Source organism: Ictidomys tridecemlineatus, chromosome 16 (genome assembly GCF_052094955.1).
Source record: "Ictidomys tridecemlineatus isolate mIctTri1 chromosome 16, mIctTri1.hap1, whole genome shotgun sequence".
Lineage (NCBI taxonomy): Eukaryota > Metazoa > Chordata > Mammalia > Rodentia > Sciuridae > Ictidomys > Ictidomys tridecemlineatus.
This window is the reverse complement of record NC_135492.1, coordinates 35,559,026-35,574,044: the sequence shown is the minus strand read 5'-3', so window position 1 is coordinate 35,574,044 and position 15,019 is coordinate 35,559,026. Positions and strand designations below refer to the sequence as shown.

At 37.4% G+C, this 15,019-nt stretch overlaps 1 long non-coding RNA gene across 1 annotated transcript in view; it reads right to left on the bottom strand.

The window, feature by feature from the left end:
- Window positions 1-4,700: 4,700 nt before the first annotated feature.
- Window positions 4,701-15,019, bottom strand: part of LOC144371531 (uncharacterized) — an 86,116-nt gene continuing 75,797 nt past the window's right edge. Inside the window, exons 4-5 of the long non-coding RNA XR_013431482.1 lie at window positions 12,559-12,641; window positions 4,701-12,410 (exon numbers count right to left, since the gene is read on the bottom strand). This is a non-coding gene — a long non-coding RNA (uncharacterized LOC144371531). The remainder of the gene's footprint in view (window positions 12,411-12,558; window positions 12,642-15,019) is intronic.

Below are 15,019 nucleotides of genomic sequence, written 5' to 3'. Positions count from 1 at the left end.
AGGAAGGAGCTTCAGTGGAAATAGGGACTTGTCTTTTGAGCATCGATTTCCTTCATGTGTTGTGGGAAGCTAACTGGGCTCTTAGCCAGACACACAGGGGCCCTCTGGGCAGGAGTCTGCCCTTGACCTGCTTGTGGTGGCTCTGTGGGCAGGTGGGTTAACCCTGGACCCTCCTGGTGGCCTAGGAACTCTGTGGGCCTTTCTTCTCAGTAGCAACGCCAGCCTTCCTGTAGACCTGCATGTATGTGCTGAAGCAGCATCTCCTTGGCTTCTCGAGGCGGGCAAGACACATGTGAGGGTTTCTCCTCCTCCCTCCATGCTCCTCCCTGTGACTAAAGACCAGAAGATTGTAGTCTTGGGGAAAAATAGGCTGAGGAATGGAATTTTGAGTTCTATTTAAATTAAACATAAATAACGAGTGCCGTTTTTGACTGAGTGGAATTCCTGACCATGGTGAAGAACAGAGATGCTAGTGAGTAGGAGCCAGCAGGGACCTGGGCCACTTCAACAAGTTTATACATGAAACAATGTAGAGGAAATGAATATTTTGGGTACATATGTGAAGATTCTATATCCCCTTAGGAATTTCGATTGGCATACGTACTATTACATTTTAATATATTAAATATATAGTATGGATTTGCAAACATGAAATATATGTGTCATATACTACCTTGATTCTTTCATGTCCATCTGTGTGGATTTATAATCAACTTTTCACAAGATATTTCTCAGAAATATTCATTTTCTTGACATACATGTTCATTTCTGAGTACTCAAACTGAACTTTGTGAATATTGAGTACTAACCCTAACATTTCTACAGTAAGTGACCCAGTTTGACATCAATGAAAGTATATTCATACGGGACATGATATGTATTTTGAAGTAAATTTTCATTCAAAATTTTTAAATTCCTATTTCTTCAGAAATGATACATAATAGGATGTATCATTTCATCCAATATTCACAAATTGATATGCATATGATTCACTTTCAGTCACTCCCGATATCAGAACCCAGGGATTTCTCCATGTTGCTTTACTTGCTTTTTAATGAGATTTCTTTAATAACACATTACTTTTGAATTCCATCATCATTTTTGAAGCAAAACTCAAACACAGTTTGGTGTAATTAGTAACCCTAATATTACCACTAGATGTATGACTACTTGGATTTAATGTGACCCCACACTTAACACAGACTCCAACAGTGCTAGCTAGGTGCCCTGTCAATGTTTATGTCTTATTTGGCATTAGAAGTGAGAGGAACAGGCTTTCCTGCTCAGTGAAAAAGGCATAAAATCAAAGATCTGGGAAATAATAAACCAGGGAGTGGAGGATTATACCAGATAGGGGAGAGAAAATGAGATAAATTTGACTAGAATAAAGGATTTTGCAGTATTCTTAGAAACTGGCCAAGTTAAATCCTTTATAAAAACAGTTAGTTCTCAAAAGCGGGTTAAACATTTACCTGAAATATCTTATTCATCGGGTGCATTTACTTAGTAACCCACCCTCCATAGATAACACAAATTGTGAAATGTGCTCAGATTCCTAAGGAACAAATGCATACCAATATATTCTCCACGTTTAAGCAAGCTTTTTCACTTTGCTACTCTATCTTTCCTTTTTTGAGTCACACGAGTCAGTGATCCCAAAAGGACCCTGTTCTGTTCATGTTCTAAGAGCTGTGATGCTGATCTGAGGACAAACCCTTTGCAGAATTCAAAGGGAACCCTACCCTCAGATATGCTCTGTGGAATTGCATAGCAAGATAAGAAACAACCTCTTACATGGGAATGCAGATATGTGTGTCCTAATTAAATAATACCCTGTGCAGCCTCTGACTTAATCATATCACAAAATGTGTCCCAAATGTCATCAGCCCCAATGCACACCCAGGCATACGAGGCCAGGACTACAGGGTGAGGCCAAAAATGCACAGTGAAAAAAAATGGCTTCTGAGTTATATCCATGCAGTGTATTTCTGCCAAGGATGGCTGCCAAGCCTCACCTATCTGGTTTGCTCATCCTTTGAAGGTCTGAGTTAATTAGGCAGATGATGGGGGAGTAAGGCTAAAGCAAACCGAAGACATTAAGACTCTGTATGTCCCTGCCAATGGATGACTGCACAGAGATTCCATCCCAGGCGATAGCCCAGGATGCAAAGAACTCATCGAGAAACTCCATAAATTGTCCTGATTATTTAGCATATGTCAAATATGTGAAATCACCATAATAGCTTCAGTTTGCTGAAGTCCTGCTGTAGTTCAGGCACTTGCTAAGATTTCTGCAGTCCTGATCTCATCCTCATAACCAGACCCACAGGGTTTTTCCTACTGTTATGCCAGTTATCAAGCTAGGGAGTGAGGCTTGGTGAGCTCAGTCACCTGCTCAAGGTTCTATGCCTCCTTAGTGAAGTTCAGTTTTATGGCTGGCCATCTCTGGAATTAGTGTGTTCCACCACTACCAGAGATCACAAGGAACATTATGGATGTCCTCTGTATTGTTTGATTCAGTTTCCTTTCAGTCTGCCAGTGTAGCCATTTTTAAGTGTCCAGTTTGGTGACATTAGGGACATTCATACTGCTGTGCAACCCTTATCACCAGCCATCTCCAAAACGTTTTTATTGTGCCAACCTGAAACTCTGTATTTATTTAACAATGACTCCCATTCTTTCTCCCCCCTGCTAGATGCTTGTAATCAATATTCTACTTCCTGTCTCCATAAATTTGAACACTCTAGGCTCCTCATATAAATAGAAACATAGCACATATGTTCTTTTGTGTCTGGCTTATTTCACTTAACACGATGTCTTCAAGGTTCATCCACGTTGTAGAATATAACAGAATTTCTTTCCTTTGTGAGGCTGAATAAGATTCCTCTGGGCCAGTCACGGTGACACAGTTGTGATTCCAGTGGTTCAGGAGGCTGAGATAGGAGGATCGCGAGTTCAAATCCAGCCTCAGCAACGGGGAGGTGCTAAGCAACTCAGTGAGACCCTGTCTCTAAATCAAATACAAAATAAGGCTGGGGATGTGGCTCCGTGACTGAGTGCCCCTGAGTTTAACCCCCAGTACCCCCTACACACACACACACACACACACACACACACACACACACACACACATACACACAGATTCCTCTGGGCTGACACAGAACATTTTGTTTATCCTTTTAGCTCTTGATAGACATTTGGGTTGTTTCTACCTTTGTCTATTACTAATAATGCTGCTAGGAATATCAGAGTATAAATATCTTTCTGCATGCCTTACTGTCAATTATTTTCAATATATACCCAAAGGGGAATTTACTACAGTATATGGTGATTTTATATATAATTCTTTTTGAGGAACCTCCATACTGTTCTCCATAATGATTGCTCCATGTTGAACTACACTAACAGTGCACAAGGGTTCTAATTCATACACATCCATGTCAACACCTGCTATTTTTCAGGATTTCTTTCATTCTTTCTTTAATGCTGCCAAGGAATTGTTATTTTTCAAAATGACCATCCTGATGATGGTGGAGTAATATATGATTTTGAGTTTGAGTTGCATTTCCCTAATGATTAAGGATATTCACCATCTTTCCATGTATTTCTATGTCAAAAATATAACTTTTTTAGAGAAAAGTCTGAGTCCTTTGTCTATTTTTTAATTGGGTTATTTGGATTTTGTTTTGTGTTTTTGTTGAGTTGCAGAAACTCTTTATATATTTTGAATATTAATCACTTATTAAAAACATGATTTTCCAGTATTTTCTTCCATGCTGTAGGTTGCTTTTTTACCCTGTCAGTATTGTATTTTGATCCAAAAGTGCTAATTTCAATTGCATTTAAATGAAAAGTTGTCACCTGTGCAAACAGCATTGTGATCAGGAAGAGATATGAGTGACCGAGATCTTTTATATCAGAGAGCCAAGCACATAAGAGGCAGAAGGTGATTAAAGACACAGGGATATTAAAAAGTGCTGAGAAAAGAGGACAGGAGGAGAGGTGTCTCATATCAACAACAGAGACCTGGAAAGATTTCCAAATAGAAGAATGTGGGAAAGAAACAGAACTGTGATGACTACCCAGAAACACCTTAAGGGAAAAGGATCAAGACATAGCCAGGACACTGAGAAGTCAGAAAAAAGGAGAAGCATCTGCTGATTGCTGTAAGATATCGCTAGGTACATTGGGAATGTTTTTTAAAAGGCTCAAGTGTCAGAAGACCAGCATGAAAATCCCAGCTCTACCCAGATACCAAATGTGGGGTCAGAAATAAGTCATTTAATATTTCTAAATGTCAGTCTTTTTCTCTAAAATGGGGGTAGAAGGAGCTGTCCTTTCTACATTCATATCTGCTTTAAGGGTTAGGTGAGTTCAGGTCATTGTCATAAACTGCAATGAACCGCTCTTGTAGAATTCTAAAAGTCAAGAGATATCAAGCAGAAGGTCTTATTCAGCTGTTTAAAATTTGACCTAATATCTGAGAATTTAAGACATACATGATGTGGCAATCTGGAGGTCCTCAGTGTCCAAGCAAGTCTTCTTAGGGGCAGGGGAAGAATAGAAGCCATTTATCTTTCTTTTTTTATTATTAATTGTTCAAAACATTACAAAGCTCTTGACATATCATATTTAATACATTTGATTCAAGTGGATTATGAACTCCCATTTTTACCCCATATACAGATTGCAGAATCACATCGGTTACACATCCACTTTATTACATACACAGAAAAATCATTCAACAAAGTACAGCATTCCTTTATGTTCAAAACACTAGAAAAACTAGGGATTACAGGAACTTACCTCAACATTGTTAAAGCTATCTATGCTAAGCCTCAGGCTAGCATCATTCTGAATGGAGAAATTGAAGGCATTCCCTCTAAAATCTGGAACAAGACAGGGATGCCCTCTATCACCACTTCTATTCAATATAGTTCTTGAAATACTGGTCAGAGCAATTAGACAGATGAAAGAAATTAAAGGCATAAAGATAGGAAAAGAAGAACTTATATTATCACTATTTGCAGATGACATGATCTTATACCTAGAAGACCCAAAAGGCTCTACAAAGAAACTTCTAGAGCTAATAAATGAATTCAGCAATGTGGCAGGATATAAAATCAAGATGCATAAATCAAAGGCATTCCTGAATATCAGCGACAATTTTTCTGAAATGGAAATGAGGAAAACCACCCCATACACAATATCCTCAAAAAAATAAAATAAAATACTTGGGAATCAACCTAACAAAATAGGTGAAAGATTTATACAATGGAAACTATAGAACCCTAAAGGGAGAAATAGAAGATCTTAGAAGATGGAAAAATATACCCTGTTCATGGATAAGCAGAACTAACATAATCAAAATGGCAATATTACCAAAAGTTCTCTATAGGTTTAATGCAATGCCAATCAAAATCTCAACGGTATTTCTTGTAGAAATATATAGCAATCTTGAAATTCATATGGAAAAATAAAAGACCCAGAATAGCAAAAGCAATTCTAAGCAGGAAGAGTGAATGAGGCGGTATAGTGACACCAGACTTCAAACTATACTACAGAGCAATAGTAACAAAAACTGCATGGTACTGGTACCAAAACAGGTGGGTGGACAATTGGTACAGAATAGAGGACACAGAGACCAATCCACAAAATTATTATTATCTTATATTTGACAAAGGGGCTAAAAGCATGCAATGAAGAAAGGATAGCATCTTCAACAAATGGTGCTGGGAAAACTAGAAATCCATATACAACAAAATAAATCTGAATCCCCTTCTCTCGCCATGCACAAAAGTTAACTCAAAATGGATCATGGAGCTTGATTTCAAAACAGAGACTCTGCGTCTGATAGAAGAAAAAGTTGGCTTCAATCTACATATTGTGGGGTCGGGCTTCAAATTAGTTAACAGGACACCCATAGCACAAGAGTTAAAAACAAGAATCAACAAATTGGACTTACTCAAACTGAAAAGCTTTTTTCTCATCAAGAGAAACAATAAGAGAAGTAAATAGGGAGCCTACATCCTGGGAACAAATTTTTACCCCTCACACTTCAGATAGAGCCCTAATATCCAGAGTATACAAAGAACTCAAAAAATTAAACAATAAGAAAACAAATAACCCAATCAACAAATGGGCCAAGGACCTGAACAGACACTTCTCAGAGGAGGACATACAATCAATCAACAAGTACATGAAAAAATGCTCACTGTCTCTAGCAGTCAGAGAAATGCAAATCAAAACCACCCTAAAATACCATCTCACTCCAGTAAGATTGGCAGCCATTATGAAGTCAAACAACAAGTGCTGGCGAGAATGTGGGGAAAATGGTACACTTGTACATTGCTGGTGGGACTGCAAATTGGTGCAACCAATTTGGAAAGCAGTATGGAGATTCCTTGGAAAGCTGGGAATGGAACCACCATTTGACCCTGCTATTGCGCTTCTGGGACTATTCCCTAAAGTCCTTAAAAGACCATACTATAGGATACTTCTTCATCATTGTTCATAGCAGCACAATTCACAATAACTAGACTGTGGAACCAACCTAGATGCCCTTCAATAGAGGAATAGATTTTAAAAAATGTGGCATTTATACACAATGGAGTATTACTCAGCACTAAAAAATGACAAAATCATGGCATTTGCAAAGAAATGGATGACATTAGAGCAGATTATGCTAAGTGAAGTCAGCCAATCCCTAAAAATTAAATGCCAAATATCTTCTTTGATATAAGGAGGGCAACTAAGAACAGAGCAGGGAGGAAGAGCATGAGGAGAAGATCACCATTAAAAAGGGTCAAGATGGGGAAGGGATTGGGAGAGAGAAGGAAAATTGCATGGTAATGCAAAGAGACCCTCATTGTTATACAAAATTACATATAAGAGGAAGTGAGGGGAAAGGGGAAAAAACAAGAGAGAGAAATGAATTACAGTAGATGGGGTAGAGAGAAAAGATGGGAAGAGAGGGGCAGGAGGAGAGGAGGGATAGTAGAGGATATGAAGGGCAGCAGAATAGAGGCCATTTGCTGCTGAGTGACTGGGAGAGGAGTCACTTCTGCAAAAATGGGGTGTGTTTTCAAGTTATTTGACTGGCAATTGGGGAGGTAAAAGGGATCTTGGTACAGTTGCTTTCCCCCAGTAGTGGATGAGTCATCGCAAATCCAAGTCAGTTGGCGTGATAGAAGGACCCTTTTCTTTAGAACAACTTTCTTTACTAAGGAACAGCTTTACTGAGATTAAAAATTTACATACAATAAAAAAATCATTCTATTAAAGTCTACTCCTATACAATTCTTAAAAGAATATTATGTCCTTATTGCAACCTACTCTTTTCCCTTCCACCATCCCATAACCAAGGTCATTAGTTCTGATGGGGATGGCAAATGTATATAATCTACTCTCCACTGATATTCTAGGGGCAGGTAGCCATAAGACTTAGGGCTGGTGCATCAGAATATCCTGTCCATTTATCTACAGTGGTTGACTCAGGATAAACACACAAGCCAAACCAATCCCGTTAATGAGTACTGTACTTGCATACACTGGAAGACAGAAGAGGCACTTCTTCCTCAGAGGCAACCCAAGTGGACTGGTAATACTGTAGTTCTCCCTGTGGACCTCACTCCCTGCCCCTCCTCCACTCACCTAGTCACATGAAGGAAGTCCATCTGCACTGAGAAAGAAGAAGATCAATCAAAAATAAAATGGACAGAGCCAGGTGAGAAACACACACATAGACACCAATACGTAATGATCAGTCTTCAGAACACAGTTCACCAAATCAACACCCGCCATGGAACCCAGCCCTTGCCCTGTTTTTGCACAGTGAATGAGCTAAGTGTGGTTGTACACATGTATGTGGCTAGAAAAAAATCAAAAGAATATTAATAATTCGTGACACATTAAAATGATATAAAACTCCTATGAGTCTTGCCCATCAGTGAAGTTTTACTGAAAGACCACCAGGCTCATTTCTTCACATCTTGCCAGTGGCTGCTTTTGTGCTTCAACATCAGAGTTGAATAGTGACAACAGAGGCCAGAGAGCCCACACAGTTGAAAACATTTACTGCCTATTTCAGAAACAGTGCATTGATCATTGCTCTATAGTAAAACCAGTACAAGCTCTGAGACCCTCAAATTCTCTTTATTGTCTATACCAGTAGGGGTTGGATCTCTGCCAACATGGATATGTAACCGGAGTAGCCAGCCAGGACCCTGTGCTTAGAAGGGTCTGTGCTTGGTGTAGTGGCCTCTTATCACAATCTTGAGATTCTTTTAAAAATTTGGACAAGAGTTCTTGCATTTTTGTTTTGCACTAGGCTCTACCAATCAACAGCTAGTCCTGGTGCTACCCATGCCATCTCCCCAATCCTTACAAACCTTTCCCTATACTAACAACATTTGACTTCAACATTATAATTTTCAATCACCCTAACACATTAATATTAAATAAACTGATGTTAGAGCAGCCTCCGTGTTTTAATTCCAACATAATTCATAGTCAAAAGCACACATTTTCCCACCTTTATAACCAAATAAAGATTCTCCAAGGTTCATGTAAAATAGCTATAATTTTCTTTTTCATGTGATTTAGTCATTCTCCTTTGTAACTGTTTCATATTTATTTTGTATTTCACTTGTGCCCTGGGAGTGGTGTGACAGTGATTATGCAAGTTCATAAATTGTGAACAAGATCTTAAGGATGGTGCTTGTTATTGAATCATTTGGTTTTGATGATACTTGAAATGAAACTATATATAATGTGCTTTGATATCCCCAGAACAGAGCCATGTTTGGGTCAAGTAATTTATAGCACAACACAAACCACATTGTTTAGGTGATTAGTCCAACCTAAAACTCTGCCCAAAGCAATTTATTATGCTAAAAAATAAAGATAAGAAATACAAGAGGAAGGAGAAGTTAAATCACAAGGGACAATAATGCATTTTCTCCAACATTAATTTATTCATTTTATGTTAGATTTTTCATGTTACCTGGGCTCCTCATTTGTCTTAGATTTCTAACTATCTTTTACTTTTTTTGGGGGGGTGATGTTTACCATTTTTATAAATTACCAAAACAATACAATAATAAAATTGTTTATTGTAGGATTTTTTTTCAAGGAAAAGTAAGAAAAAACATGAACATAAAACCACCTATTGTTTTACCACCCAGAGATAACTATGGTTAACATTTTCATTGCTAACATTTACAATATGTCTTTTCTGATTGATTTTCTATGCACACAGAAAACTTTGAAAATTGGAAGTTCATTGTATACTCTATTAGGAAAGAGTTTGTGTTCCTTTCCCCACTTCTTCATGAGTGTTCTGTATTCTCAGCTTAATGTCTTCATTCTAGAGCATCTATTGAATAAATCCCTATCATTGGACATTGGGGTTGGATCTAATTTTCAGACATTCAAAACAACACTTCAGAGAATTTCCTGACAGTTATATTGATGTGTACACCTGTTTATTTTTTTTATTTCATTTTTTATTAGAAACTAAGAAAAACAATCTTCCCAACATCCATATCATAAGGTTTTTGAATTAATACATATGAAGTCTTAGACCTTAGTTGTTGATATACTTATCCCTATGTATGACTTAACAAATGGCTATGTCAGGAATTATACATGTGATCAACCCTGGCGGACAATAGAGGTAATGTACTAGAACATTTTTCCTACAAACTATTTGGGCATTTAAGTCTCCCGTGTCTTTTCATACCTTTTGTTGGAGGAAAATTTGTTGAATTTTATTCTGGGAAGTTTTAAGGTTGTAAGGTTGTACTTCCCTAAGGAAAGGGGGGTGTCAGAGAGCAGATAGTCCTTCCCTGCCACTTCCGGTGGAGTCCTTTTACTGGTATATCTGTTTTACAGTCTGCCTCTCATGCGAGCATTTCCTTGACCAAGTTTTATGACTAAGAAAAAAATTCAGAAACTCCAAAAGCAAAGAAGTCCCTATTAAATCATCATTATGTCATCTGAAGAGACACTGGGGTTGTTTTTCTTGAAACAGAAAAGCTGCAGGAGGGACAACGCCAATTCTCCTTGGACTTCTGGAAGGGTCACCCTGTGAGTCCAGAGGAATCAGCCAGGGGCACATTTTCTCATGATGTATAGAAGAAGAAAGATGTTTCTAGCAATTCATTTTGGGGCTGGGTTGCCTAGCTTTCCCTTTGAAGATGTCCCAGCAATGACTTTAGACTGTCAGGGACAATACTGAGGGGATTCCCTCAAGAGTATCATGATGGACTGTGACTGCCAAGATGACATCCCAGCTCAAATAGCATATGATCCTTTGTAACACAACAAGCTATTAATGTGTTGCACCCTATTAAACTTCTTGGTGAATTTTTCTTTCTTTCTTTTTTTTTAACCGAACATATTAGATCCTAAGAGCCTGGCTTTAAAAGAATGTGACATAAGTCCACTTAATTGAGAACTAAAAAATTTGAGATTTACAGAAAAATTATAAAAATAGTTACAGAAGTTCCTCAGTAACACTCACCCTGCTTTTCCTAATGTGAACATCGTACATAACCATGCTTAGAAATTGGCCTTGATAGGATGCTATTAATTAGATTAAAGACCTTCTTTTTGATCAGTTTGTTCACTAAAGTTTTTATTTCTAACAGTGAGAAATCTGGTTCTTATCATCTATAATATATTTAGTTATTTGATCACTGCTAGTAGAAACTACATAAGGTAGTTTAAGATGTATTGACATATATCCTTGTGAGAAAACCATTTCCTCGCAAAATTATACCCCTGTTACCCAGAATGACAGAATTTTAGATTTTAAAATGAATTTTAGATGTGTTTTAGTCAGCTTTTTTGTGACTGTGACCAAAGCACCTAGCAAAAATAACTTAGAGGAGGAAAAATTTACTTTGGCTTATGGTTTCAGAAGTTCAGTCCATGGCTGCCTGACTCCATAGGTCTGGGTCCAAGGTTGAGCAGAATATCATGGCAGAGGGGCCTGGCAGAGGGAAGCAGTTCAGACATGATGTTCAGGAAACAGAGATCTGCCTACCAGGGACACAATACAAACTCCAAAGTCATGTCCTCAGTGACCTACTTCCTCCAATCATACTCGACCTGCCTACAGTTACCCCTCAATTAATCTACTGATAAGTTTACAGCTCTTACAATCAAATATTTTTACCTCCAAATATTCTTTCATTGTCTCAAACATGTTTTTTTGGGGAGGATACCTCATATCTAAACCATAACAACATATAATCTCAGCAGTTCTGGCCCTTTATCCTCCTATTGAAGGATTCCCTTATTAATGTCCTTGACAACCCATCTTGCAGGATGAAACTGCCAAGAGGGGATCCCTTCAGGAAGGGTTTTTGTTCACAACATTGTTGTCACTGATTTATCACATTTGACATCTAGCTACAAGCATTTTTCAGGCACTAGGGACATATGAATAATAGGTATCACTCTTGCCTTCAGTAAGAGAATGAGTGACAAATGGATAATTAGAGTATAATGTGGGATAGGAAAGAGAAATCAAATTATAACAACATTGCATGGGATGAATGCTTTGGTAGGGATAAATACTCTGGGGGTGTAGAGTGGGTACCTCGACATGTGGAGTATCAGGGAGATGTTCTGGAAAAGAGGATGGGTAAGCTAAGTTCAGAGGGCCTGGATCCCTAGATTCAATCTTTTACTGTCTCAAAATATTCCAATCCCAAGGAATCAAATTCTCAAAGTGACCAGAGAATCTTCCTAGATATTAAGTGAGCTGATGTGTTGCATATATAAGCTATCTTTGCCTATGATTACCCTGGCTCCTTATACTGGCCTTGCCAGATCTACAGAGAAAATGATATTTTGGCTGTTGTGCAGAGAAAATGTGTAAGAGGGCAACAATGAAAGCTATGCTTCAGGCTGGAGATCATAGAGCTTGGACACACACACAATGAGGAATAAGACTTCATTTCTGTTGTCAGCTGGGTTCTAACTAGCAATCTGACCTTAAGCAAGTTACTTAAACTCTCTGAGTCTCAGTTTCCTCATCTGTCAAAAAGGAAGTTAGGTACCTGTTTCATAGGATAAATGAAAGTGTTAGAGATAATTTATGAAGTGAAGTCATGCAGTAAAAGGATGGCTGCTATTCTCCATATGTGTGTTTGTCAGAGTCCCAGCAGGAAATAGATGGTGCAATCAAATTACAATATTGAATAAAGGGTTTAATTAAGGGATTATTTTCAAAGCTATCAGCAGGGTTCAGGGAAACCAACAAAGAATGATTCTTTAGTGTGCTTTCTATTGCTATAATAAATACCAAAGATCATCAACTTATAAAGAGAAAAGAATTTTTTCAGTTCACCGTTTTGTAGGTTCCATTCCATGATTGGTGGCTCCTGTGACATTTGGACCTGTGGAAAGCCAAAAGGGATGGGGTTGTGGCTCAGTGGTTGAGTACTCCTGGTTTCAATCTCCCATACCAATAAAAAGAAAAAAAAATAAAACAAATTTGAGAATAAATACTAGGAAGTTTCATTGTCATTAGAAGCTGTTACTTACAACTTTTATTATAATGTATGCCTCCAGAGAACAGTGTTAGTGATCTTGTAGCATCGCATGAAGGCAATTCCAATGGTAATCATCTGTAAATGTAATAACAGGGTAGTCAAGATTTGTGTTCTAAAACACATTCTTGCACAATTACTTCCCCATTAAATTTGAACAGAAAGCTGAGGTTGGAAATCAAGATTGATATCCCATTCCTACAAAGTGGCTGTTTAGGTAGAAAGTGAAAATTGTGCTAAGAGCTAAAATCTGCTCTTTGACAGAATTGACAAAATAGTAAAATTCCAATTGATCTAATTCCAAGGGATTGGTGCTCTTATAATTCTTCTTAACAAAAACTATGATTTGGGAATTATGGAGCGATCTCTCAATCACTGATCAGGTGGTCTGGATGGAACAATTCTGATTCAATATAATTCTTAAATTTTTAACTAACTGAATTTTAGAATGCAAGAATATATTAAAGAACATGACTTGAAGAATTTTTAAAGTCAACTCTTAACCTTGTTTTAACATAGGAAATTTAGGCCTCATTTTTTCCTAAGGCATAATAAGTTTTTTATTTTTATAACAGCTTTATTGAGATCTAATTCACATGCCATAAAATTCACCCTTATAAAGTGTTCATCTCATTGATTTTCAATATGTTAACAAAGTTGTGCAACCATCATTACTCAATTTTGGTAATTTTCATCTCTCCCCATACCCATGAACAGTGGCTTCCTATTCCGCCTCACCCCCACCTTGGCAACCACTAATTCTTCTATGTATTTCCCTATTTAGATATTTCATACATATGGAATCACACAATTGGAGTTTTTGTGACTGGCTTTTTTTGCCTAGCCTAGTATTTTCAAAATTCATACATGGTATACAAAGAGATATTTTTTTTCTTTTTTGCCTGATCTTGAAGGACCTTGATATAGTGGGGAGGCTAAAGTTTCCCTGAATCTCTTCGACACTGCTTAATCAATCCATAGCCCACATTACAGAATGATTTCTTAAATTGCACATCCGTGGATGGCCCATCCATGTGCCCTTAGCATGACCCCCCCAGATCCTGATTGACCTCCCGAGATCAATCAGGTTTCCTGACTTCTCATTTCAGTTCCCAGTTCTGTTCCCCCAAGCTCAGTGCAGTCCCTCCTGTCTGGCTGTTCTTTTGTCTCTTTTAGTTAATTTCTTAGATTCCATCTTCAGATCTCAATTCAAGTGTCACCTCCTCAAGTCTGGGTCATGTTCCTTAATTACTTTTCTGCACAGCATTTATTCAACTTGTTATTATACCCCCATCAGTGTGACTATTTCATTAATTTTTATATCCCCCAAGTAGATCATAAACTTTCTGAGAATACAGTTCATGACTATGTGATTCATTTTTTTAAAAAAGTCCATACTTCCTGGCACTGAGGAGGTGGTCCCTTTGTCTCAAAGAATGTCTAAAATATTTTAGTTCAGTTTTCATAAAAAACTTTGAATATTGGAAACTCTTTCAACCAGAATATTGGATTGACCTTTGTTTGACCAGGCTGTGTAATTGAGTTCACTGTTCTTTGTTTAATGTTGACCAAAATGATCAATAGTAGTGGGTAAAAATTATGCAGAGAGCAAAGGAAATAGGGGGTTAACAGAAAAAGGCCCTCTCCCCTATTTAGATTTAAACAGCCCTCATTTCTTTTCTCTCTCTCTCCCTCTTTCTTTTTCCTTCAAATCCTCCCTCTCTCCTAGACAGAAGGAGAGCAGTTTTCAAATTAAATTATAGACCTCTTTTTTTTCCATATGAGAATTAGTATATATATATATATATACTAATATTAGTATAATATATATATATTATATATTATATAATATTAGTATAATATTAGTATATATATACTAATATTAGTATAATTAATATTATATATACTAATATATATATATATTAAACAACCTATATTTTTATAGAACAATAAATGACATGATATCATCTTTTTACAAGGTAATTATATTAGAAAAACTCTTAAAAGTTTTACATAGTTCATTTAAAAATGCTTTAAAAACATATGAAAAATTATGGAAGATCTGTTCTTACACAGAATAATTGATATCCTGGGGGATTAAATAAAATATTCTAGGAATCCTTGCCTTTAGTGCTGTCATGAAATTCAAAACTGATGTTAAACATCAGTCTATGCCAGTGGGCAATCCCACCCCTCCCGGCACTCTCATCTCCATCCCTGACCTGGCCAGGGGATATTTGACCAAATTTGGAGAACTTTTTCTATTATCACAAATAGGGGAGCGGGGAGCCTCTGGCATATGGAGAGTAGAGGCCAAGGATACAGCTTTTGCCATAAAGGGTAACCCAGCTCAAATGTCCGTAGTTCCAAGGTGAGAAACCCTGGTCTATACCAAACAAAATGATGATTAAGTCACAAAGAAATGGTCATTTATTCCTTCATGTGTGAAAAATTTA